The following is a 27,693-nucleotide window of genomic DNA, read 5'->3' on the forward strand; positions in this document are numbered from 1 at the left end:
AGGGAGGAAGGGTCCTCAGCTGGCTCACCTAGAGGAAAGTGATGGGCTGGGATGTCTGCTTCCTCTGTTCTAGGGATGGTTAGAGGTCGTCCCATTCAGAGACAGGAAGCTGGCCTAACTTGTTGACTTAAAGACTCTAAAACTGAGGGTTCTTTGAGATAATCCAGAATAACAGTTCTCAGACTATTTGACAGAATGTGGTAGCTCATGATGTTAACAGGTATTTAACAAAACAGACCTCTTTGCCATCGGACTTTTCAGAACCTTTAATGTTTGATGATTTTTTCCCAGAGGGCAGGAAGTATACAGAATTTCCCAGATTTAGTTCACTACGGAACCCTTTATTTTGAAGGGACATCACTTGGGAAGTGCTCCAAGGAACACACTTTGAAAAACACTGCTCTTGTCCAATCCTACTTTTTTATAGGAAGGGAAACCGAGGCTCCCTCCACAAGGCAGATCCAAGGTTCACAGGGTCCGTGGCAGAGCAGGACTGGAATTTCGGTTTTTTGACTCAACGAGTTTCTCTTCCTTTTTTTTCTCATTCATATTATACACTATTTAAGACATACAAAAAGATCCACAGAATTACACAAGACATCCGTGTGCCAACCACCTGGCTTGAGAAGCAAAGCGTTGCCAAGATAGTAAAAGCCTCTTGTGGACCCCTTCCCAGGGGAACCCTTATGCTGAAATTGGTGACATAATTCATGGAAATCCTGGTGGCATTTTAAATAAACCCCAGCATTTTCAGAGGATCTTCTTAGCATCGTCCGTGGTTTGTAAGCCGCGATGGTCTTAGAATTAAAAACAAAACCAAAATACCTACTCAGCCCAGAAGATCGAAGATTAAAAGCCCACCTGCGGTCCTTCAGTTTACTTAGGTCCAGCATCCCATGCGCCAGAGCAACGTTAGGGATGGGTGAAGCTTTCATTCTCAGACGGGCTCTTCACCTGGTTTATTTACTCTGTTAGATGTGGGGGCGTTTCTCGCTTCATTCCGTGCGAGACTCTCATGGCATAACTTCACTGCACCTCCCTTCCCATCCGCAGGCCAGATGGGGAGACGGGTGTGTATAAATGTTTAATTGTGGCACAGTAAAAATATTTGCTCTCAGTAGCTGGAAGCTACCGAACGGAGGTAGGGCCGTCTACTAGAGTTACCAGACTTGCATTCTAATGAGAACGGAAATAAAGGCTGATTAAATCAAATTCCCCGTAGTGTAGAACCACTTAAATAAATGTTTCATATTGTTTGCATGATGCTTTTATAATGTAACAGCTGCCAATGTCACCATCATGCTGGACATAAATCATTCATCGCCATCGCTGCCGTCAGAGCAACACTAGGTTCCTCTTCTCCTGCTGCTGACATTTTCACGGCAAGGGGACTTTTCAGACAGACGTTCAGATCCCCCTCCCCCCGCCGCCTCCTTGCCCACGTGCTGGGCAGCGGAAGTGCCATGCGCGACGACATGTAGGTACGAAGCCAGTACCTATCGAGGGCCTGCATCGTGCGGGTGCCGTTGGGCTGGCCTCTTCGTGGTTCGTTCTTATCACAAGGTGACGTTGTTATTCCCATTTTATAGATGGGGATAATGAGGCCCGTGGCAATGAAGCGACCTGCCCACGGTCCCGGAGTAAGTAATAGAGCCCGTTTTTGAACGTGGGTCCGTTTGAGTCTCGGCACCTCACGCAAGGCTATCGGAGACGAGGGTAAATCAGCCCCCGCAGACTCCACACGCCTCGTGCTTTTTGGCAACGGTGAGGCCAGTGAAGGCCAGAGCGAGACTCAGAGCCGGGGAACCGTTCGGGCTGGGGCCGGGACTGGGGGCGGGCGGGTGAGCAGAGATCCTGGTCTGAACTCCGTCTCCTGCGTTAGCACCTCGTCCAAGTCCTCGTCATCTCGCGCTAGGTCACAGTGACGGCCTCCTTCTGACCTCCCTGCCGTGATCCCCCTCAGTCCACCGTCCACCTGGTCACCCAAGTCATCTTTTAAAAGCGTGAGTCAGATCGTGCCACCGTCTTGTTTCAAAGCCTCCAGTGGCTTCCCTGGAATCTTCCACGGGCCCCGAGGCCCGTGCGATAACCTCTGCGGACATTCGCTCCTTCTTCCCTGCCATTCCCCTTCCCTGGCACACCCCGGCTTCTTTCTGGTCCTCAGACACGCTGAGCTCACACCCACCCCAGGACCTTTGCACATGCTGGATCTCTCCTCCCCCAGATCTTCCCATGGCTGACTCCAACCTGTCATTCGGACCTCAGCTTTAAGTCACGTCCCCCGAAAAGCCCCTCCCCCCCAAACGCCCTGCACTGCACAATCTGCTTCATTTACTTTGCAGCCCTCACCACACCGTGTCAGTTTCTTCACTCGCCGATTTTCTGCTTCGCTAGAACGTAAGCTCCATGAGAGATGGCTGGGCGATTCGTTGCTCCTTCGTCAGCCCTAGGATGATGTCTGGAACATAGCAGGTGCCCAATACATATGAATCGGATGAACAGATTAACTTGCATCCAGGCTGGGCTAACCCTAACCAGCTTCCAGAGAGAGAGAGAACTTGATTTCAACAACCAACTGCCGTCCGTTTTCCTTACTGAAGAAGTTGAGAGGATCTAAACTGTTCCACATACAAAGAAAGAACGAAAGGTCAACCTAGAAATGGGAGGAAGCTGGGAGGACCACGTGCAGCACCTGAGAGAAAGGGCAGAAATGGTTAAGGGTTTTCCCAAAGTGCAGACTAGAGGACGAAACGCCGTCGTCCTTCTCCCCGACGACCGAAGTCAAAGTCTGCGTCAGCCACTGATGTTTTCCGAGCTGGACTTACTTTTAATTTTGTCTTATGTCTTTTACAAAGACAGCATTTCTGACTGACCAAATTTAGCAGCAAGGAGCATAACATCTGACTTGAAATTGGCTTAAGCCCTGATATTCATTGACTTACGGAGCAAGAAGTCTGAGTGAGGACAATTTTAGGGCCATGAATCCAGCAGCTCCATGTGTCAAGGCTCTGGGGTGGCTTCTATGACCCTCTGTGTTGTCCCGTCAGTTGTCACAGGATGGCTGTGTCTGCTGCAGACCCCACAGCCTCACACGACCAACACCGTGTAAAATGAGACAGGAGGAAAGGTGCGTGTCTCCTTCACCTCCCACCTTTAAACGGGGAGGGAAGCATTTGCGGTTCTGAATGTCCGTCCCCTTGATCAGACCTTGATCCCATGCCCCTGCCCAGCTGCCGGGAGGGCGAGGAAGGTGTGCAGCTCCATGTGTCAGGGCTGGCAGCTCTGTCGTGAGAGCTGAACTCTGCCATCGTGGGGGCAGGCGTGGCTGCTGAGCGAGCAGCCTGTAGCTGGGCAGCCCAAGGGGGAGTGGTCAGCCATTCTCTGGTGTCAGGGGGGAGCCTGCTCCACTGCACCCCAGCCACGAGCGCCACCAAGGCTCCACTCACATCCATTCAGTTACAGAGACTCAGGAGGAAATGGAAATTTTCCCTCATCTCAGGCCCCTCCGCTGGCGGGCGGCTCCTTGCTGCCCTCCCCCACCCTGTGACGGCTTGAAGCGTTAGGAAGTTCCTTCCATTGAGCCCAAAGTGATGTCCTGGTGATGTTTCCTCCTTGCCCCAGTCCTGGCATGTGCATCTTCCTTCAGCAGCCTGTTCTCCACATCCGCCAAAGGAGGGAACGTGTTAAAACCCAGGGCTGGACTGGACCTGCCACTCTCCTTGGTAATGGTGCACTGTAGTGCTTATTATTTCCCCTAAAATTCTATGCATTTGTTCAAACTGTTCTATTCGCCCAGCATTCTCTTCTACCTTCTCCAGTTGGCGAACTCCTATACATCCTCCAAAGCCCCGTTCATTTGTCCCCTCCCTGGAAGCTATCCTACCCGAAGGAGTTTGCACGGTTACTTCTTTGGTTCTCATTCCACCTGGTATGGCTAATGCAACACTTATTATTGTTTGGTGTCTGGTGACTTTCCAAAAACCTCATCTCCACCTGAGGACTGAAAAGGCCTGTAAGACGTGCCTAAAGCAAGCACTCAGTAAGGCTTTCCTAAACCAAGGGCTCACCTTGGGAGACCCGGCCCCTGACGGGAACCCATGAAGGACAGAGCTGGAAAACAGTTGTCGTGGGTGGGGATCGCGTGAGTTGATGATTTACGGTTTTCGGTTTATAAGAAGTGACCCAGAATCGGTAGCTGTAGCTGTTACCTTTGCCACTGCTGATATGTTATTACTGGATCTCAGTCCTTCCTTTAGCTGGTGCCTTTGCTAGTCCCAAGGGGAAGGGGGCCAGCCTGCCTCCTAGATCCCAACGCCTGCCCACTGCCTGTCTTCCTCACACAGCTGGGATCATGAAGGCTGGGCCCTGTCCCACCCGTGGGAGGGAGGATGGGGGCCCGTGCCTCCTAGTCCCTCGCCTCCTACAGGGAACGTCGTCCTGTCTCCCTCCGTCAATAGATGCTGACAAAGCACGTTCAGCCTCTTGCCTGTGGGTCGGGCAAACCGATTCCAATTAGAACTGCCGAGAGTAGCCTCGTTTTACAGGCAGTTGGCTTGTGAATCGAAGAAAGCAGCACAGTGTGCAAGCTCGCAGGAAACCAGCCGGCCTCAGTGCTCGTCTCCGCAGGCCGGGCCCCTGCCCGGCACAGTGCCACTGTGTCCTGGTGCCGCCGTGTCACGGCGCAGGCTTCTCCCTCGACCGCACAGCCATTTGTGGGGCGAGTGAGGACTGTGCAGGACTTGTTTCCCCCACATTCAGTGGTGGGAGAAATGTCCGTCCATGTGTGTATTGTCTTTTCGCTCATGTGTTTGCTGTTTGTTCTTGAAACCAAGTGTCAGACCCCGAGGAGGCGCCGACCTCCTCTCTCGTCGTGTCCTCTCCCCTTTCTCAGGCTGAGAGAACAGGAGCGGGATCCGCTGGACCTTCTGCTCAGGGCTGACACCCACGGTCCAAGCCCCCAGCACCCTGGAAGCTGGAGGCTCAGTTATTTGGGGTCCGTGGGGCCCTCAGTCTCTGCTGAAGCTGAGCTCCCTGGACCTGGTGCTCGGGGAGGCGGGTGTCCCCACTACTCCTAGGTATCAGTCAGGGTTCTCCAGAGACAAAGAACTGAGAGAGAGAGGGAGAGAGAGAGGGAGAAGGAAGAGGAGATGTGTTGCAGGCGTTGGCTCATGTGACAGCGGAGGCCGGGGACTCCCACGGTCTGCCATCTGCAGGCTGGGGAACCAGAGAACCGGGCTGTAATGCAGCCCAAACCCAAAGGCCCGGGAATCGGGCGCCAATGGTGTTAGTCCCAGTCGGAGCCTGAAAGCCCAAGGACCAGGAAGGTCAGTGTCACAGGGCAGCAGAGGTGACTGTCCCAGCTCGAGCAAAGGGAGCAGATTTGCCCTTCCTCTGCCTATTTGTTCTACCCGGGCCCTCAACAGACTGGGCAATGACCCCCCTTTTTCTGAGTCTCCCAACACAAATGCTAACTCTTCCAAAAACACCCTCACAAACACACCAGGAAATAATGTTTTCCCAGCCATCCGGGCATCCCTCAACCCGGTCGGGCTGGCGCATTCAACGGCCACCAAGGCTTTGCCATCCGCCCTGCAGGACCCACGGGCTCAGCCTCTCTTTTTGTCCCCCTTCCCCCGAGCTCCCGCCCGCACCTGCCCCTGCCCACCTACAAGACAGCTCAGCTGTCCTCTCCCACGCGCAAGGCCCCCCAGGCAAGATTCCATCTCAGAGGAGTTTCGTTTGGCCTCAGCAGTGTTTCTGTCCACCCTCCCAACCCCACCCCTGCCAAATTGAGCCATTTTTTCAAAGCCAAGATTTTCGTAGAAAAATGCAGGCTGCTGGTTTGTCTTTAGCGGTAGGGCAATCTGGCCCTTCCGAGGTTGTATGGAAAGGATTAGGTGGAGCTGAAGAGCGAGCTCTATTTGTGAGGCCTGAGCTTCCAGCAGCCAAAGGACCCGCCTCCTGCCCCCGCCCCACTCCCCAGGCCCACGCATGTGTATCAGCTCTGAAGCTGACAAGTGTTCATTTTCAAAAATCAGATGACAGCGTGTCACCCCAAGGTGCCCCTGGGATCAGCCAGTGAGTCACCATTCACAGGGCTCTGTACCTGCGTTTTGTTTTAGGATCACCAACCCTGTAAGGAAGACAATCTCACCGTTTTATGGATCAAAAAAACTGTCCGCTGAAGGAGACAGACATGATTGCAATAGCCATACAAATAAATATAAGTGGGATAAATTCTCCCTGGATTTACTACGATGGTATAAGACAAAGGAAATGGGCCCAGTCTGGGGGATCAGGGAACGTTTCTTTAAAAAGGTGACATCTGAGCTGAGATCTGAATAATAAGTAAGTATTAAATGGGAGGAGAGAAATATTTTTGGTGGCTCTGCATCTCAGATGCACAGTTTCAACCCGTCGGGGACCCACAGAAGGATCGTGACCGAATACTGTGCCCATCCAGTTGAATCAGTGGGAAAAGCTTCATCGATGACCTATGGAGTTGGAACAAAAAATAAGTCCTGGCTCATATACTCGCTGGCACTAGTCATTAGCAGTTATCGGGTACACATAGTAGATGCTCAATAACTGTGACCAGGTTCTGGGATCGTCGGTGTCCCCATCTTCCTCACCACCTCTGCCTCCTCCAGACGGCTGGGAGGCCTACATCTCATTTCGGACGAAGGGAAGAACCCCGCCTCCGCTGAGGGCTCGCTGTGCGCCGTGCACCATGCTGAACGCTCCGCGTCGCTCCACGTACCGTTCACCAAAACCCTCAGAGACGGGAACATGATCAGTATCTTACGAATGAGGAAATAGAGGCTCGAGCAGGGCACCCGTTTGTCCAGCCTCCCAGCTCATCAAGGACACCACTGGGACCCAGTCCCAGGCCCACCTGGCTGTGGACACCACCCTCCTTCCCCTGACCGCTGCATCTCCAACCATCGGAGGTGCCCCCTGCTCACCTGGGCGCTCACGTCCAGGCCTCACTTTGGGCTGCACGGCTTAGTCCGGCCAGAGGGCAGTGCCACGAGTCAGAGCAAGGACCAAGGAACCGAACCCTCCATCCAAATCCTGGGTTCAGATCCCGCTCTACTGCTCGCTAGCCACGGGACCCCAAACTGTTGGTGAAGTTTCCCTGAGTTTCAGTTTTTGTTTTATATAACATGGGGATAATATCAGTACCTTTCTCGTAAGTTTGCTTGGAGAACTAAGTATGTACATACATAAAATTGTATTTAGAAAATTACCTGGAATACAGTCAGGTTCGGTTCACGTCAAAGGCTGTTCATATTACCCCAGGGGCTGGAGGTAGGGGCCTCTAGGGCTTCTGCTTCTCAGCCCCCAAATCAAGGGGCACCCTAGATAGGGTGCTATCCGGCCCCTCCCCAGGAAGTCAGGATGGGCAATTTTAGGAGGGCCCAGGAATTCTGGCTCAGCTAGGATGTGCACCATGGGTGCTCAGGCAGGAAGCTGCTCTTTGCTGGTCCCTGTGGACAGGAGAAGCAGCACCAGGGACAGGGTTGGCAAGGAGGTGACATGACTGTCATACCTCCTCCAAGAACAGGACAGAAAGGAGTGCCTAGCTCCCAGCCACCTGCCAGCCCATGGCCTTCGACACCACTGTCATGGGCCCTCCTGGGATGCGGTGGGACTGGCCAGAGTCAGGTTTCAGATAATCCCCCCTGGGGCCCTGGCCAGAGGCCCATGCAGCCCCAGGAGCTGGCCCTGGCCAACTGTGGTCAGTACCACCAGTGGCCAGCAGAGGGCGGCACAGGCCACAAGCTGGCCGGCTCCTGTCCACCAGTCCTGCATTTTCCAAGTGAGGCTTTACGGCAAAATCCAGCTTCTCGGGTTCCATGTCTCACTCATCTCCCTGCAGGCTGGGGAAGCCCTAGACGCCCCTCAGAGGCAGGAAGCTCCCTGCCTCCTTTATCCCAAGCCGCAAAGTTCCAGGCCTTTCTGCATTCTGTTAGCCCGCTTAGCAGTTGCCCTGCAAACCAGAGCAAGTCCTTGAACTCCCGTCCCAGAGCAGAGGGTCCCCGCGCTTCTGAGTCCAGACAGCTCACCCCTCAGAGTCTCGGCTTCCTCATCAGTAAAGTGGGCGGAAGGGGTCCTTTGTAAGCTCTCTGTCTTTGCAAGCTCACTGAGCTACATCCTTGACACAGGATGGCAGAGGCTTTGGAAAAGGTCAGAGCTGGGCTTAATCCTGACCAGTGACGTGATTAGAGACAAGCCACGTAACCTGTGACATCGGAGCTGAAGTCCCTTCCCCGCCCTACCCCATGGGTTACAGGAAAACTAAGTGAGAAAATGTGCATAGTGCCCACGCAGGTGACGGCCTGCAGAGACGGGGGAGGACACTCCCGCAAGGACCAGCACCCATTTCTCTCCCTTCCCACCGTCACCTTCCCGTTTCCACCCCCAGGGAGCCCATCGCCACCTGAGGGACCACACGGCGTCCAGCGCCCGCAGGCTGCTGTGGGGCTGCCACCCCCACGCTCACCCCTTCAGCGACCCAGACCCTGCCTTCCGTGCCTCAGATTTTTTGTAAAATATAAATGTAGCTCCAGCCACACTACAGGATTCTGGAACTAGGAAGGAGTGGGGGTGGACATCTGCATTGCCACGAGCTGCCGGGCCCCTTGTTCTGAGACCCACAGAGTTAAAGAGCCACTGCTCTAGGCAACCAGACTAGGAAATAGTATTCCACAATAATTAATTAGGGCTAGGGAAGGGGACAGAAGAGCCATTATGCAAAGAAGGGGCCGTTCCAGGCTATTCATTTCCAGGAGAGAACAGTGGGTCCAGGTAAAGGATGCAGCAATATCAGGCTATATCACAAGGTCGATCCTTATGGGGCCAATTCCTACTCAGCCGGACAAACAGAAAGGTCTCAGCAGCCATCTCAGAGAGTGACGGGCCTCACGCAGGGTGACAGGAACAGCCTCTAGGCCTGAGGCCAGAACCAGGAAGGTCCACCTGTCCTGCTCAGTGGTTCTCAGTCTTGAGGAGGCATCTGAACTCCCCTGGGAGGGCTCACGGAAACCCGGATGGCTGGGCCTCAGCCCAGAGCTTGCGATGCAGGAGGTCCAGGCAGGACCTGAGAATTTGCATTTCTGACAGGTTGGTGCGGTGTGTGTGTGTGTGTGTGTGTGGTGTAGAGTTGATACACAAGGGCTCCTGCTTTCTGCTTTCTGCGGTGTTTCAGCTCGGACTTCCCGTGTGGGAATCAGCCTGTAGACCCCATTCTCCGCCACAGAGGCCAAGGCTAGATAAAGAATAGCAACTGGCAGCCCAGCTCCTTGGGGTCCACAAACCCCACAAACCCTGCAAGGCCGTTGTCTCTAGGCCTCACAATAGCCCTGCTAGGCTGGTCAGAAAAAGTACCTGTGTGCTTTACGTCCACCGGCCACTGTCCTCAAAACAAACCTAGCGACCGACCAGAGAGGTGAAGTGAATGCCCCAGAAGCGCGAGGTTTGACAGAGGACAGTCTGACCCGAGCAGGCAGGCTCAGAGCCCAGCGTAGGACAAGTGTCATCAGCAAGCTCAGAGAGAGGGCGTGGGGTGACGGGCAGAATGGAACCCTTCCCTTCGAAGCTGGGCTGTGTCCAGAGCCATGAGCAGCCGCTCAGGACAGGGTCCCCAGCAGGCAGGCGGCCCCCAACCCTCACCCCACTCACTCTCCCATGTCGTGCCCCTGTTAGATGGGACCGCACAGAGATCCAAGACCAGCCGCTGTGTCCTCACGTCCGGGCCTCTGCACAGGCTTCGGAGCCACTGTGCAGTGGCTGTCCTCAGCCCCGAGCCATCAGCTTACGATCCGCCACCGAAAGAAGCCCTTCCCCATTTTGTCCTTCCTGGCCTTGGTCCCTCCACAAAGCCGCTGCTGTTTTTTCTGGAGCCAGCCTCAGGGTTCCCAGAAACACAGACTAAACGTTCGGCCTGTGGGACACCACAGAAGCATGGGACTCTCCTGGTTCCTCTGAGTGGCATCCAGGCCCTGCAGCTCCCCCCACCGCTGGCTGGCGCTGCCTCTCCTCCCCACTCCCGCCCTCAGCCACCTGAGCTGTCCCTTCCAGCCCCTCGGGTCACAGGAGACAGGACTCCTGTGCTCAGATTCGGGGTCTACCTTTTGGCACTGCGCCAAGCTGCCCTCTTGCCATTCTGGAGGGTTATTAATCCCCTCAAGTCCATAACTGCCACACCCTTTCGAGAACTGTCCCCAGCTGCTAGAGGTGCTTTTTAACTTGCCCAGGGCCTGAGCGGCCTGGGACTTTGTGTCTCACTCTCCTTTACCCTGCCCCCAGGAAACCGGCCCATGTGTGGGGCTGGGAAAGCCCAGGTCCCTTGCCCGGAGACCAAGAGGCCTCCTGAGGTCCCACGGGATCAGGCCTGAGCTCACCGCCTGGCTCTGTGTCTCGCCCTCCTCTTGTGCTGCTTCTTTCCCATTCTTTGCTGGTTTCTCCTCGAGGCACTTAGCGGATTCATCTCTGGCACACGAATTTTCATCCCAGGGTCTGTTTCCGGAAGCCCGGTCTGAGATACAGGGTGTCATGGCTGAATTTGCCTCTGGCTCGCATGTGGGATGGGTGGAGGCGGAGAACCTCACAGCAGTGACGAGGGGGTGTGGTAGTTACTGTCCTGCAGGGGGGAGGGGAGACTCCTGCACGCCCTCCTAGCAGCACCTCCCAGCCTGCACTCCCCGCCACCCCTGTCTATCCCCTGCCTGCATCTCTCGGAGGAGCCTCCTGGTGCGTGGAGGATCTGCCTCTGGAGTCAGGTGGGCAAGAGGGGTTCATGGCATCCAGCATCTCTACTGTAGGCCTGAAGACCAACCATAACCCTCTAGCCTACCCCTTCCTCTGCTCCCGGCCGCCATGCTGCCAGATGCAAAAAAGGAAATTTTAATTCCACAAATTGCAGCGTTTATAAGGCTTGGCAGGCTAACTGGCAGGCGGGCACAGGTGAGGAGCAGCGTGCAGGCTCGGCCGCACGCCAGGGCCCCAGGCTGCCTGCCAGCAAGGTGTCGTCACCACCTGCTACTGTAGCGCCTTCCTGAAATGTGTCAGGAGAGCCGGCATGATGGGACGACCGAGGAGGGGCTGAGCTTGGCATCTGTCCCCCTGTCACCTTCCGCTGCCTCTCAATCAGGAGACTTGATGCTTGCTGGGCCAGGAGAGGGGCGGCCGAGCTCCAGCACCATGCAGGGTCCTCCCAGCTCACCTGGGGAAGGACAGCAGAGCCTGCCGGAGCTGCTGCCTCAGAATTTCCAGGCCTAGCGAACCCTAAAACATCCTGGCAACAGATTTAGAGCCCCAGCCCCCAGTTCAGTCATGGATGGTCACGAGTGGCACCCCTTCTGCTCACTGACCAGGGGCAGGCAGTGTAGGGGCTCCTGGGAGCAGATGAGCCTGCAGAGCTGACAGGACTCAGAGCCCGAGGGAGTGGCCCGTCCCTCCCTTCATACAACGGGCTCTCCCTGGCTGTCCACAGGAGGCAAGAGGGGCTCCGATAACTAAACAGAAAATTACGATAAGGCCCTAGAATAAAAAATGTCACGGGGTGCCACAGGTGCCACAGATCCCAGAGCAGGGGCTGTTATTTCACAGATCAGAAAACTGAGGACCCTAAGGGAAGGGACCTCTGAGGTCACACAGTAAATTAGAGGCAAAAAAAGAACCAAAGCAAAGTGATTCTAGGTGGGGGCCTTCGCTGACACCCTCCTGCACAATTTCGGGAGGTTTCTGGGGGCATCAGGATGCTGCCGGGACAGATAGAGCTCTTTTCCACGAGGACTCTGTTTTGTTCCAGTGACGAAAGCACTGGCATACATCGTGGTGAGAGTGGTTCACTCGATTAGCAAGTTCGGGATAGGAGGGCTTCAGGCGCTGCTGGATCCAGCAGCAGTGATGTCGACAGGACTGGTTCCTCTCCATTCCTCGGCTCTGCTTTCCTGTACAGGCTTCCTTTTCACACGGCGGTTCCAGATGATGATGGACTCTCAGCTCCAGCCTCGCATCCCATCGGGTTCGAGCCCCCTGGGAAAGAGCCAGGGTCTTCAGCAGTAGCTCCTGAAAACTCATTGGGCTTCTTGCTGATCAAACGGCTTCTGTTGTGTGTCCACCCCTGAATTAATTACTGAGGCCAGGGACGTGGGACACAACATTTGGCATTTGTTCCCTATTCAGAACTCTCTGTCCTCAAGGGTCTTCATCCTTACTTGCTCGTGGTGGCTAATTACCTGCTAGCGAAGCCCGGACAATGAACACTGTATCCTTTCCTGCTGCAGCTGCTGCTGTAAAAATGAACATTCACTCAGTGGCTCGAAGCAGCACAGATTTATTATCTGACAGTTCCGGAGGTCAGAAGTCCAAAATGGGCCTCATTGGGCTCAAAGGAAGGTTTCAGCAGGGTCGGCTCTTTCCGGAAGTGCTAAGGGGGAATACGTTCCCTCGCCTTGTCCCCTTTCAGAGCTGCCTTCCTGCCTGCCTTGGCTCGCGGCTGCCTTCCTCCGTCTTCAAAGCCAGCACAGACTCTTCAAATCTCTCTCTGAGCCACACTCTTCCATATTTGAAGGCTCCTGATAATCACCCAGTGTCCACCTGAATAATCCCAAAGAATCTTATTTTAAAATCGGCTGATCAGCAGCCTTAATTTCATCTGCAACGTTGATTTCCCCTTGCCATGCAGCATAATAATTCAGAGGTGCCAAGGATTAGCACGTGGACATAGTTGAGGGGGCCATTATTCCACCGACCACAAGCAGTGAGGATTCTGGGTGAATATGGATTTTCTCAACACCTTTCTCCCGTCCGGCATCAGTGAATTAGAGGAACAGCAGAATCTCACAAATCCATAACAACATAAGTTACATCTAAAAGGAGAGAGTAAGGCGAAACTAAAACAATATGGGACAAAAAAAGAAATACGGATGTCACCAGTAGTTCTATTTAAGAGATAAGGGTCTTAAAGGGATTTAGTATGTCCGATCCTGGAGGACAGAAATCCTTTCACAAGAGATCAGAATCCAGATGCTCCCCAGTTCTGCTACTGAGGTGTTAAAGTTTGCCTTCTCAGACTCCCTTAGCGCTTTCTCCCATCCTCAGAGGGCCGAAGACCTTCCAAATCCATCAGGACTTTGCAGGAGGCATGCTATTTCCTTAGGCTACAGCTTGAAAGATTTGAGGGGATGTTTTGGGGGGGACTCAGCTGTGAAATTGCAGCCCTGCTGGAATTACACATCATTACACGCCATTACAAATACGAAATGGCAGTTGTTTCTAGAAGGGTTAGACTGATGACTAGTGAAGGGAAGCAAGATGTTTGGAGGGCAGCTCTATCCTTGGAGAGCCATTATGTTCTCCAGGTCCAACTGACACCTTGGGGACAGAATGGCTCAAGGTCGGCGTCACTCATGTGGGTGTCAGAGTGGTTCCTACTGCATCACAATCCCAAGATTCCAGTTTGGACCTTGACATCGGCCCGTTCTACTCCTTGTCTGTCTCGGCTCCCTGCTCTCTGCCCCTCCCCCCGCACTATCTCTATTCTCTTGTGTTATTTATGGAGACGACTGTCACTTCCGTTAGTTCACTGCCATTGCTTATCCCTCGGCACTAGATTGGGAATCCCTCCGCCCCCGCCACAGACACCCCTTATGAGACAGAGCCCACCTCCCACCAGAAAGCCAGAAACGCCAAACACCCTCTGTCCCAGCCTCCCTTGCAGCTACGGTGAGCACAAAGGTCCTAGGTGCCGTCCACCCAACCCTCTTGCCCCCAGGTTCGAAACAGAAGCTGTGACTCGAAGGTTCAGGAATCACACAGAACCCGTTTGTGAAGGAGGTGGCAGGGGAGCCACCACATCTAGTGTCCAGCTGTGGCGTCCAGAATTCGGCCTCAGCGACGTTGGCCGCCATGATGGTGTAAGCTGCCAGGCTGGGGGATCTGCACAGGACCTCAGTGGTCTCTCAGGGTTCACTCCTGACTCATAGCCTCCAACTTGATTTTAGTGTCTCTCAGAGAGTCAGTGAGCCAACTAATGTCACTTAATCAATCCCCTTTCTGCTTAGACGAGCCAGGCTTAGTGTTTGTTGCTTACAAATGAGACCCTGACGGAGACAGATGGTCTTGAGCTTCCAGCTGGAGTCATCCACATGCGCTCTCACCCGGAGGCTTTGCGCATGGCATTCCTTCCACCTGGAGCCGGCATCCGCACCCCTGGCCTTCTGGGTGACTCGTACTCACACTCCGTATGCTCCTCCCCGTAGCGCTTAACCCACAGTATTTTATCTGTGTATTTTCGTGTCCTCCCCACTACTCTGTGAGCTGTATGAGACTAGAAACTTTGCATCTATATCACTGTATAATAGCGTCTGGCCTATTGATATCATTGAATGAATGAATGAATGAATGAATGGCACTACCTCAGGCCAGAAGGACGCCCTGTGGAGCCCTCACCATCCCTTCCCAGCAGCATGGGACACCTTAAATTTTTGGACTTAGGGCAGTTGCCCTGTTCCAGAACCCCCCTGAGTGGTGTAACCTCATTAAACTTCCTCCAGCATTTCTTGTGTATCTTCTGGGTATGACGCCCCGGGCCCTCCCACACCCACGTTTTGGACCCTGCAGGTAGAAGTATTGCCACTGCCACTGTCCCTCTGCCCGGTCGTGGAAGCCCCAGGCACTCGGAGGACGGGCCAGCTGCAAGCCTCTTTGGTGGGCACGTTACCATGGTGACTCTGTAATGGTGAGCGTTGCTTGAGGAACACTGACCACCAAAGAGAACAATTACCATTTATTTAAGGGTTGTTAAAAATGGGCAAGATATAAGGCCACAAGTGAAAAGACATTTCAAACAAATAACAGTGCAGGAGCTGGTCTGGCCTCGATTCAAGGCCCTGACCCTGACTCCTGCCTTCCTCCCCTCGCAGAGAAAAAAGCTGTACTTTTCAGCGGTCTGCAACATTTATAAAATGACTCTCTTTGATCATGACTGTCATTCGCCCAGCACCCATTCTGTGCCACATACCCCAACGGGCACTTACAATGTATTTTCTAATCCCAGAAAGAACCCTACAAAGTGAGCATCATCTTACAGATGAGGAAACTGAGGCTCATAGAGCTTAAGTGACCCTCCAGGGTCACACAGCTGAGACGTGCAGAGGCAGCATTTTGGTTCATGCTCAGTTCGAGGCAGCAGATTCTCTCTGTGCTGTTAACACTGTCACAGCATCTTTATGACAGACCTTTCTCAGAAATGGGACTCCAGCTCTCTCCTGTCTCATCTCTGCCAGGTTCCATTACTACCTGTTTCAAAGACAGGCAGTCAGTTGTTTTATTCATCCATCCTTCATTTATTTATGCACACGTGTATTCATACATAACGATGGCAAACTTTTAGTGCCAAACCAGCGAGACTTTTGCTGGGCACGTTGGACCCAAAATGGGTTCAGAAGCTTCTCCGTGATTGCTGAGCCGCCAGTCCCTTTTTCTACTCTTGAAAGTGGCCTTCCCTTTCTGGCTGCATTTGGGCCCTGACTTTGTCATCCTGCGTGCCACACATCCTCGGTCTGCAGTTTTGCGAGGCCCAGAGGAGCCACCATGTGCAGAGAGCTCAGAGCAGAGCGTACACTCTGGGGGCTCGGCGGAGCCCCCAGGAAGGTGACAGATCCTCGAACTCTAGCCCCGCCACTTAGCAGCTGGGTGATCTTGAGCAAATTGCTTAACCTCTCTGTGCATTGGTTTCCTCACCTGTAACTATGGGCTGAAAAAAAAAGCACCTGACCATAAGAGCATGGTGAGGATGAAACCCAATAATCCACATACGGGACTTGGAACAGTGCCCAGCGGGTTTGCTGACTGCCGAGTAGACATCAGCCAATATTAAAAGTAGCAGAGGTGCCGGGTGCTCAGCCGTGGCTCAGATCTCTCAACTCTGCCCTCAGGCCCCCCGTCACCATAAAGTTCCTTCTCCTGCTCCATTGCCTGGAAGCCAGTGTACGGGGCCTGGGGTCGCTTCTTCCGAATCAAGATGCTCCATTCAGCCACCGACACCTGTCTTCCTGTCTCCTAGTCGCTCTGGGAGCCTCTCCTCATGTACAACACAGGGGACCATGTCTGTCGCCGCTGGGAACCTTTCGTGGCTCTCCCTCATTCACCCAAAAGCTAAGTTCCACCCAGACTCCTCTGAAGGGCTTGCAAGGCGTCCCCTGGTCCAGCTCGGCCCCCCGTCCACCCTCACTTTCGCTCCTGCCACACAAATCCTCTTGTCTTCTCAAGTCTCAAGCATCTAAGCTCTGCCGCAGCTGCTCACCCCGCCGAAAACACTTTCTCTCTGCTCCTTCCCTGGCCAGCTCCTGTTTGTTCCCATGGCTCCTTTAAGGCTCAGCTCTTGCAGGAAGTGTCCCCTGGCCATGCAGGGTGCCTTTCATTTTGTGGCTGATAACATCCTTGTGAATCTCCAGCAGGACACTCACCCCGCCCCATTGTAATCGTCACCTCTGCAGGACCAGGGAGGGCTGAGCTATGGCGGACTCGTGCACTGCTGTATTCCCAGGACATGACACGCACAGTAGAGGAGCTCGATGATATTTAGAAGAACGTGTGAAATTACTGGGAACATAGAGATAAGGAAGGTGTTTACGACCTTGAGGAAGCTTATCAGTAAGAAAGAGACAACTGGCCCCAGCAGGTGAGAGCCCGCCTGGCACTCACAGCTGGGCCCTAGAGTTCCTGCCGAACGTAAGTTCCTGCTGGACATCAGGCGAGGCTATGCCGCCCAGGGTGGAGCAGGACGCAGATAAGCCCACTTTGCGTGACTCATTCGAGTGACTGCTTGCTACTTGTTTACCAGTGACGATATCATTCCTTCTGCCTTCCAGGTACGATTTATAAAAATCCCCAATGATAGCATTACCCTCACCGCCTGATAGCGTTCAATCCAGGGTAAAGCCTCGCGTCCTGGAGCCCTCCCTAAATTCACCCGGCGGAGCCTAAGTCCTTTACTGAACCTTCTCGAACGCCCCCTTGCTCAGACGCCCCCTGCTCGCGTGGTGCGTGTCCCTCTCTGCGCCAATGAATCAATAAACCCAGCTCTCTTCAACTAAAGTTTGTCCCTGGAGGTCTTTGACTAAAAGGCATTGACATCGTCTAGTTCCCGTCACCCTGAATTCATATAAAAAAAACACTTAAGCTAAAAATATCTGCAAACTAATTGAGGGTGAGAAATATATTTCAGATAGGGAGCTCATGTCAGAGCAGAGAACCTCGAATACGATGTTGCTTTCTAGAGCATCGTCTCGGCTTTGTGCGTGTGGAGGTGGGAAGGAAGGAAGCTTTTGTCTCCTGGAGCAAACGCTCCTTGAAAAAGACATGTTGTCATTGGATGATGACATCTGCTTCCGAGCTGCACCTTACTGTCTGTCCCGGGAGCCGCCCAGGGGTGGGGCCTGAGCTGGTGGCTGTCATGAGTTGGTAACTGTCCGCAAGGCCAGCATCAGAAATGCCTGGTGATATCACTCCATCCCAGTGGGCACCATTGTGGCTCCGTTTCTATTTCCTGCTTCCCATAGAAACGTCCAGAGAGATGCTTGGTTGGTACCGCACGTGGGACCGAGAACAGAACAGATTTGGGTTGTGAGTGCAAATCACAGACACCCCTGTGGGGATTGGGTCCTCCCCGACAGTGGATGGGTAACGGGCTGAATCACCCCAAGGAAGTACAAGGCCAATAGATGTTAGCCTGCCTTATGGATGATGAAGAATTTTCTTTTTAAAAACTCAGAGAATCTTGATGGGCAAGACTAAAGTCAAGGTAAGGCCCCTCCTCACCAACCAGAAAGCACCTGGGGTGTGTGGCAACAGAAATCCAATATGAAACTTGGGTGATAAATGTGGCAGTGGGTCACTAATGTCCCATCATAAATTTCTACCTGGAAGGAAGGCCAGGGCATCACGCATGTCAGCAGAAGCCAGTGACGGCTCCAGAGAGGACAGTAGGCCAGGCCTGATCTATGAGGAAGCTTTCTTCAGGGGCTCCCGTCACATCCCATACGCAGGCCGAGCTGACATCTGCGGCTATAAAATTGTCGCCCTTCCCTTTCGCCTCTCCAGAAAGCAAAACTTCTTTATGATGCTTTTTATCAAATTTGTCTTTCGTCATTTCTTCTTTCTCTCCTCTTGCTTCTGCTTTGTGCCTGACAAATAAGTGAACTGTTACTCTGTCAGTTATTTATCTGAGTAATTTCTTGATGAAATTGCAAATATAATTGAATTTTCCGAAAACCATGAATGCGAATGAGGCAACAATAGAGGAAACAGTGTGATTAAGGAATTGTTATTCGCTGGTTGTGCTTCATTACCACCCAGAATTCGTCTCTGGATCGCGCACAGATGGAGTCGCTGAACTATGATTATATTTTAGAAAATGAAAGGGGACAAATCTAAAAAGGCAATAAAGCAAATTAGGAGCCTTCTCGAGGGATGGGGTTATTCCTGACCAAGTATATCTGGCATCAAAAATGCGCTAGCACTTTGGCAGTTGAAATTACATATTCGCGCAGCCAACGTTTTTTGCCGGTCAAACTTCTTTGTTATTTTGGTCTTCTAATCACATTCTCTTTCGCCCTCCAAATTGACGATTCGAAAGAACATTAGAAATAATCTTTTCTGAAGGAGCGTTTGCTCTCGAAATGCATTTACACTGAGCGGCTATTAAAAGGATATCACCCAGTCGCTTAGTTTCTCGATTTCACTTTAAAAGAAAGTTACCGCATTAGGAGAAGTGGCCCCCGTTTCAGGGTAACGGTCTTTGCCGTGTCTTTCGATGAGCTGGATTCGTGCCGAGGGCTTGGGGAATGCAGTTTGCAGGCATCTGGAGCCACTGTACCACCCCCTGACAGCAGGCACACATCCCGGCACTGTAGAGGAAGGAAATCACGTTCTTGGTACCAGTTTGCTTTTCAAAGGCTCTAAAAGTAACTGTATCTTCTAAAGAGCAGGAGTCGGAGGGATTTCCTTGCAGTCCTGGTTCAGCCTCCTATTAGCTGTGTGATCTTGGGCATATGATTCCACCTCTCTGAGCCATCTTGTCCTCATTTCTATAATCCCCTAGTACCTGCCCCATTGGGCTGCTGGGATGGTTACATGAGATGGATTACCTGTGCTGTGCCTAGGATGTGCTGTGCATAAATGGTGGCCAATGAGTGTGTTCCTCTCTGCCACTCTCCTCACCCTCTGCAACCACTATCTATTCCTGTCTGGATCTCACTCTAGAAGGTCTGTTTCACTGAGAAGAGCACGTCTATGAATCTTCTCTGGTGCTCACTAGCAGGTAGGATCCTACTTAGCTGTCATTTTCATCTCCGTTTAATGTCTCTTGGCCCCAGGTCCAGTCCCCTGGGGGGAGCTGGGCTCAAAACCCCTGCCCAGATGCCAGCTCCATGCGAAGCAGCTTAGATCCTGAACCGTTGACCTCCAGGGAGACGCCTGGCTCAGGCTCTGCTCTATGGGGTGGCGTGGAGCATGACAGCAGCAGGTGGGCAGAGGAAATCATAGAGTTTGAGGCCCCACGTGCTCATCTGCAATCTCATCTGGACAGTCCTCCCGTTGAGACTAGGGATGTGTCTTCTCCCCTGAAATATGGGAGGTACTTGACTGTTTGACCATTAGAATTCAGCAGAAGTGAACCAAGGGGCCCAGATTTAATTGGATCAGAATATGAAGCAACTTATGCTCTGGGCCGTTGTCAGCTAATCTATCTGCAGTTCATGGAGCCTCACAGTGTGATACCAACAGAGGCAAAGAGTTTAACGGATCAGGAAAAGGGACTGTCAGAGAACCATTCTAAAACCACTGTCATCCCAGAGTGACCACGTGCATGCCCAAGGCTGAGCCCTCTGAGGGGTGCCATCAGAGACATCACACTGTAGGGAAATAGCCTTCACTAAAACAGTCCGGCCAAGTCACTAAACAAATAACCACAGCAAGCCATAGGGATGGGATAGAAAGGGGAATCATATCGAGTTGTTACAGTGCATTACCTAAACGTCTAGTTTCCAACAGAAATTGTAAGATATGCAAAGAAACACAAAACTGTGGCCCATACAAAGGAAGATAAAGCAGGAAACAGAAAATGCCTTAGAGAGGACCCAGGCATCTGACTTAATAGACAAAGATTTCAAAGTAACCATTATAAATCTGTTCAAAGAACAAAAGGGGGAACCATAATTAAAGAAGTAAAGGAAGTATGATGACTGTGTCTCCTCAAACAAAGTATCAAAAAGGTAGAAATTTTTTTTTTTTTTTTAAATAGACATTCTGGAGTTGAAAAGTAGTATAACTGAAATCAAAAAATACTAGAGAGGCTTAATAAATTTGAACTCAGAAAAGAAAGAATCAGCGAACTTTAAGATAGATTGATAGAGATTATGCAATATGAAGAAGAGAGAGAAAAGAATTAAGAAAATGAACAGAGCTTTAGAGCATTGTGGGACATCATTAAGCACACTAAATATACACATAATGGGAGTACCAGAAGGGGAGAGGAGAGAGAAAGAGAGAGAGAGGCATAAAACTCTTCCAAAAAAATAGAAGAGGAAACATTCATCAACTTATTTTACGAGGCCAGCATTACCCTGATACCAAAACTCAGACACGTGGTCATACCTAACTGCAAGGGAGCCTGGGAAATGTAGTCCAGCTATATACGCTGAAGGAATAGATTTTCCATCAGCTAGGAGTTCAGCCCACAGTAGGTGAGCATCTTTTAAATCTCTGGGGAGATTTAGAATTAAGTATAGGAATGTAGAAGACACTCAAACCCTTTGCATTAAAATACATGTGCTTTGAAATAAATTGTATTTACATATTTGTTTGAGAAAATGTAGCCTTTTAGAGTCATAGGTTAACTTTTCCATTCTAATGTGAAATGTTTAATTGAGCAATTGGTTTAGAATTAATTCAGATTTAAGTTGAAATCTTCCTCGATTTAAATAAGTATTAGAACATACACAAGAATATAATATTTATCATATTTGTAAGTTTCATGAATTATATTTATAGTAATTACTTAAATCCTTGAGAAAGTTTGTTAGACAATTGAAGTACTTAAAAAGAGATTCTAATATATTAAATCTATAAATGCAGTTTACAACGTTTAGGGCAATTTAATTAAACACATTTGTAAATAAGAAGAAACATTCCTCAAAGGTACTCTTAAAAGTAATTGTTAAAATTTGCCAGGCTTATAAATAAATAATAAGATTTGTAAATTGAACTTTAAAGTTTATGAAAGAATTTGGATCCGTATGAATTTGTAACTTTAATAAATTGAATATTAATTTTAAAAACCAAAGAAACCTTTGAGTAATATCTTTAGTGCCCAAGAGCTTCCCTTGAGGGCATCAAATTAATAGCTTTTTATTATTAAAAATACATGGTTATGATTAAAAAAATTCAACCAATATAGGAGGGAAAAGGTGAAACCTCCAGCCCATCCCCCCAGGTAACCACCATTACTGGTTTCTCATGTGTCCAAATTTTCTATGCGTACACCTAGAACCCACCGTCCTCCACCATTTTTACACAAAGAGGTTTATTCTGTCTAATAGCTTGTACTACTTTTTTATTCATCAGTATATCTTAAAAACAAGTGCATGTGTTTCATTTTTAAAAAAAGATAAATGGGGGAGGGGAGGGAGGAAAATAAATAAAATGTTAAACAAATAAATAAATAAAATGTTTTAAAAAAAAAAAAAAGAAATTACTCCCTTCACTCCTCCCCGCTTTATTGGCACATAGCTTCACGTCTGTCCTCCGGGTCATGGTCAAACTTCTCCCCATAGCTGGGGCTCTCATCTCGCTCTCTACTCGCTCGCCTGCGCACCCCACAGATCCCCCGATGCACAAAACGGCACTCGCCCAGGTCAAGATGCTGCCATGTCACCAAACCCGCCAGAGAGGCCTCCATGCTCCTTTGTCTTAATCTGCAGTGTTTAGGGCTTTGTTCTCTCTTTGTTGTCCCTTACTGGGCTTCCCACGGTCTCTTTCTTCTCCTGCTGCCCCGTCTTGTATGGTCACATCCTCTCCCACCCCACACATGACACCTATGAGCACCTCAAAGCCTGGTCCTTAGGTTTCCTTTGTCATCCTAGATCTTTTCCTGAAGCGATGGCCACCCTGCCCAGGGCTTCCGTTGCCAATGCAGTATGGTGATATGCAGATGACTCGCACATTTGTATCTGTCCAGCCCAGAATCCTCTTCCAAGCTCTCGATAGATCTGGGTGACTGCTTAAAGAGCACCTGTTCTCAATGGCTCAGAGGCAGGGCTGGCTACATCATTCATTGGTCCCAGTGTATAATGGAAATGCATGTCCTTTTGTTAAAAATGTATTAAGGTTTTCAAGATGGCGAGAAGAGAGCCTTAAACCACGTGTGGGTCCGTGTGTGACCACACTGGTGACGCAGCCATAAAGCTGGCCCTGCTCAGAGGTATCTCAAACTCAAGTCCAAAAAAACATACTCCTCCCACCCACCACCAAATCTGTTCTGCGTCTTTCCTGTCGCCGTGGGTGGCGCCCCCACCATCGATGACTCAAGTCTGGAGACCGGGGGTCATCCTGGAAACTCCCTCCCCTCCACGGCCCCATTTTCCAGGGACACCACGGAGCACCCTGCAGCTGGCTGTCCCCCTTCAGCCTACCCTAAATGGCCATCATCTCTTATCTGGCCTAATGCAATCGTCTTTTCTCTGATCTCTACATCATTCCACGATCCCCACTATGGCTAGAGATCATTTTTTCAAAATATGAACCTAATTATGACAGCTCATGCCCCACTCCACCCCCTACCCCACAGTTCTTTGCCTAAAAACCTATAGGGGCTTCCCGTTGAAGGTCTCTTTCTCACGCTATCATTTTTTTTTTTTCTTTTTTAGGCAAGGCAACCTTTGGTTGACCTCACAGATTACAAGGACCTTGTCAGCTTACAATCCCATACTTTTTACTTTTTACACCTACAGCACCTGGTCTTCCTAGGTGGTCTCCCATCCAAGTACTAACCAGGCCCGACCCTGCTTAGCTTCCGAGATCAGACGAGATTGGGCTTGTTCAGGGTGGCGTAGCCGTCGACGATCATTTTTCTTTTGACTTTTTGTACGTTATTTTTGGCATATAGATGTTTTGATGGTTTGGGAATCAAATTAGTCAACCTTTTGTGGCTTTTGAGATTGATACTCTTCTTAGAATGATTTTATAAGAAACATTATTCATGTTTTTTTCCTATATTTTGTAGTCTCTCTTTTTTTTTTTTTTTAACTTGTAAATGTTTAATCAGTGTTTTGGGGTGAAATGTGAGGCTCCAGCTTTATTTTATTCAAAATGCCTCGTCAACTCTCCCAACAGGTCCCCTGGCTGAGCCATCTTATCCTCTCTGACTTATAAAGCCGCCTCATCTGGCCCTGAATTCTCATTCATATCACAGTTTATTTCCGGCCTTTCCATTCTGTTCCATTGATCTCTCTTTCCTTGGGTATACGTTCTCCGATGGCCTGACTTGATTCGAGGATATAACACCTAGACTCTCCGAAGGAATGAATGTCCTTCACTGAATCCTCCATAAATAACAACTCCTTCCACGGGGCGTTTTTCTTTCTTTCCTAAAAAGAGATGGAGATAACAGAGGTTCAGGACTATATTTTCCTGTGAGATCCAGAAAGCCATTACTGTAGATCTTCGAGGGCAGAGCTATCAGCCAGGCAGATGGTGGAGCTGATAGCCTTGTGTGGAAACTGAGCTGCGTCTCCCTCCCTACAGACCCGGCAGCAAGTCTGTGAATTTCTGGCCCTTGTTCATGCTCTGAGCCTCAGCTCAGCACTCTAGAATGTACGTGGGGTGGAGGTGTTCGTTGGTTTTCTGACAGAAGCAATACATGATTATCATAGGAGGTCCCGATAGCAGAATTGCTTCGAGCGACCCCACTCCCTGTCCCAATGCTTTTTCCAGAAGAAACCACAGTTTGATGAGTATCTTGGTCAATGTCTGCAGAAGAGATGGCCAGCTTTCCCACAATAGATGGCTGCCCACCTCTCTTTAAAGGCAAAGATAGTTTGTCTTAATCCCTTTTTTACAGCTCAGGGAGGGAGGGAGGCTCAGAGAGGCATACGGCCATGGTTAGTGGCCCGGCTGGGATTTGAGGTCCGTCCCGATAAAGAAGCTCCGCTCGCCCTGGCATGCGCTGAGTCCGCGTGGCCTGGGCAGTAACCCGGACAGAACAGGCAGCAGGCCTGGCACGGTGCTGCTCGGGGCTGGCCACTCCCGCTTCCTCCCCGGCTCCTTGGCCCTGGGCCCTTCCTCTATCCCTGCTTTCCCCTCTGGGTCTCTTCCCCCAGGACCAACTCATTTATCACCTTTTCATGAGCTCCGCCAGCCAAGCTATGTCAGGAAATTTCTTGGTGTTCATTTTAATAAAACTTAATTATTAAGACAGCCTCAGAAGTCATAATACATTTAGTGGCTCATTTTTCACTTCTCCATTGGTGGCCTCCTGGCAGCCAGGTGTGGAGGCCGTGGGGCAGGAGGGGTCAGAATGCTTTCAGGCCATCCCAGGAGCTGGGGAGCGAGGCCCTAAGCCTCTCCCCACCAGCCCACAGCCTTTACTCCCCATCCCCGAGGTGAGGGGCAGAAAGAGCACAAAATGCAGAGGCAGGAGGCATGGGACCGAGTCCTGCTTCTGTCACCAGCTGCCAGACAGGTGTCCAGGAAGGTATACAGTTCTCTCTCGGCCTCAGCTTTCTCATCTGCTAAATGGGAATGGTTTTGGTCCAAACCTGACAGAGCCCGTGTGAGAGTCAGAAGCCAGATCTCAGAATCAGAGGCCTCCAGAGCACGCTGATGGGGCAGAACTGCAGCTGCACACCCGGCCATGGTGTCATCTGCCCCTGCTGGCCGGTGGGTGGGTCAACTCTGTTGGGGTGATGGGGTGAAATCGCAGGTCCCTGATAGTCACAGCGACAGCTGACATTTATTAAGTGCTTTGTATATTTCAGGCCCTATGCCGAGGGCTTTATGTGCACAAACTCGCTAAATTTCCACAACCCTGACTGTTCCTAGTATTACGAGGTTGGTACTTATATCATCCCTATTTCACAGATGGGAACAGTGAGGCATAGAGAGGCTAAAGCGCTGTATCCAAAGTTTCAGAGCTAGTTGAGAGCTGACCAGATTTGAACTTTAGCCAACCCCACAGACAGCCTTCTCATCAATGAAGTCAGTGCCCTGGGAGAAATAAGGGGGAGCAGGAATTTTTATAATCGGGGTGACCTCACCCTGAAGCCGAGGGGAAGGCAGAGGTACAGCAAAGCACCAGCGTCCCTGGCAGCTCGGTGGGGGGGTGTGGCCACACCTGTGGTGCTTACAAGAGAGATGCATCCACAAAGCCCCACATCAGGGGCTGATGGAGGAGACAGCGGGGTATTGGTACAGATGACACAGGGCTGGGACATGGCATATTAATTTTGAAAATAGTTACAGCACATGGATCCAGAAGGAGAGACGCCAGGTTCCATTTATTAAGCACCTATTAAGTGCCAGGCTCTGTCCTACTGTGGGCTTCCCATGCATCATTTCTGAGTCTCACAAGACTCCTCTGGGGTCAGCGGTATTAACTCCATTTTGCTGATGAAGAAACTGAGGCTCAGAGGATGTAAGTGACTCGCCCAAGGTCACACAATCTGGTAAGACCAGGTCTGACCTACCTCAAAGCCTTTCTCCTCCACGGCTGTGCCTCCCTCTGTTACATATCCATGTCTACACATTCATTTCAGCTTCGCATTGACCATCACCACAGGCTGGCCTGCTCGCTTCTGACCGGGGCGAGGAGGTTCTCTGTGAGGACGAGCCTCCCTGGCCCCCCACTCAGACCAAGGACGCGGTCCGCCACGTCACTGTGCCAAGAACACCCAGGAGGCTTTACTTAGGTCTTCTAAGTTAAGGGTTCTCACTGCTGGTGAGACAAGAAAACAGAGCAGATAAAAATAACAACACTAAAGGAGAAAGTCACAAAGTTAAAAGAAGTCTCAAAATACCTTTCTGTTCCGGATCCTTCTCTTAACACACCTGAGGCCAGGGCCCCTTTGCCAGGCTTCTTATCTGCGGTTTCAAGGGCTCTAAAGAGGGATGGAGCAGACACGGATTATCGACCCTGCTTCCTACCTTCCCTCCCCCTCTCCCTGCTGTCTCGCTAACAGATCCAATTTTGCTCAGGAATCTACCCCCCAGGGAAGCTGCCCTGCACTCAGCTCAGGGCGAAGTCCTGATTGATCCAATTAGAAGTGGCATGTGCTTTCTGGGGTCAAGGAGATGATTTCATGAGGATGGGGATGGTTTGCGTTTAAACTCGTTTCTAATTTGCAGCTCCAAATTTATAGATGCTCAGAGCTCTGATTAATTACAGTAACAGATGATGACATACCAAAGGGTAGAGCTTCCCTCTCAGTTCCCACAGGACCCGACAGATTCTGTTTCTCTACATTTTGACTTAACTGTCGTAGAGTCACACAGTAGATGGTAAACTCTGCTATTTCAATCTGGGGTTTTTTCCCACCTGTTTGTGGGTGATTAGCTAAAGGCATACTGTTGATAAACAGAATGAATAGAAAAGATTCTTGTTTAGATTTAAAAAATAGACACGTTGTAATTCGTCTTGAATTTTGACCTTTCGGTAATGGCTTGTTTCTAAGTTACAGTCTTGGGATAGTGATGTGACTCACTAAAGTGGTTACTAGCCTGAAATTTTGATTGTTAAGCAAATTTTGGTAAATTAAATAACCTGTTTCTGCTGACTTCTGCTTTGGAGAGCCATTCTCTGGGAAAAGCATTGTTATCTCTCTACTATGTAGCAAAGACTCTCAAATTCCTCAGATTCAGGAAAGATAAAAATATTCTCACCGTGTCTTAGCAGGAATGTTCAACATAAATTGGAAAGCACAAAGACAGTTTTCAAATGCAAAATATTTTATTATCAGTGGCCCTCCCTTGGGCCCAGAGACAAAGACGTTTTTTGTATATTGCCAGAACCCGTAAATTCATGCTGGATTTTATACCTATTGGAAAGTAAATAAATTTTTTTACAAGTCTAAGATATGACCGCCTTCGAAAGATGTTTATTTTATGGGTTGCCTCTTAACTATTTACTTAATAACCTGGCTTAGAGTCATTAGTGGCCATTGGTCACTGATCTTTTGTTGAATGCTGCTGGGTGCAGGCCCTCTGCAGGCCACTGGACAGCTGGCAATGAATTCAACATGGCCCTTCCCTGAGCGTTCACATCTCCAGAGATGTGTAAGTTAATATTTGCATAGAATATAGCAAAAACTCCAACAGGTATGCATGCAAGGAGGGTGGGAATGAGTCAGCTTGTGGTGGGGAGCAATCAGGGAGGGCCTCAGAGAAGAAGTGTCATAGACATGGATCTTGGATCTTCTTGCCTCCTGGAGGCTAGGAGCAGCAGTTCGAATCCAGGGTGTGTACATCCTTCAATGCAGAGGGCACATTACAGGAGCTGCTCAAGATGTGGCTAGAAAGGCAGAGGGGGTTAGGAGGAGGGGGTGAGGGCGGGGTGAAAAATGGAAGGCCTGGGGGGCCAGGCAACAATTGGGGCTTTATCCAAATAGACTTTATGGTAGCCATACTTAT

At 50.6% G+C, this 27,693-nt stretch overlaps 1 protein-coding gene and 1 pseudogene across 1 annotated transcript in view; one reads left to right on the forward strand and one right to left on the reverse strand.

Moving 5' to 3' along the window:
- Positions 1-27,693, forward strand: part of KCNIP1 (potassium voltage-gated channel interacting protein 1) — a 260,707-nt gene that overhangs the window by 42,206 nt on the left and 190,808 nt on the right. The window lies entirely within an intron of this gene.
- Positions 23,013-23,131, reverse strand: LOC120617227 (uncharacterized; annotated as a pseudogene).

Source organism: Pteropus medius, unplaced genomic scaffold (assembly GCF_902729225.1).
Source record: "Pteropus medius unplaced genomic scaffold, Ma_sr-lr_union100, whole genome shotgun sequence".
NCBI lineage: Eukaryota > Metazoa > Chordata > Mammalia > Chiroptera > Pteropodidae > Pteropus > Pteropus medius.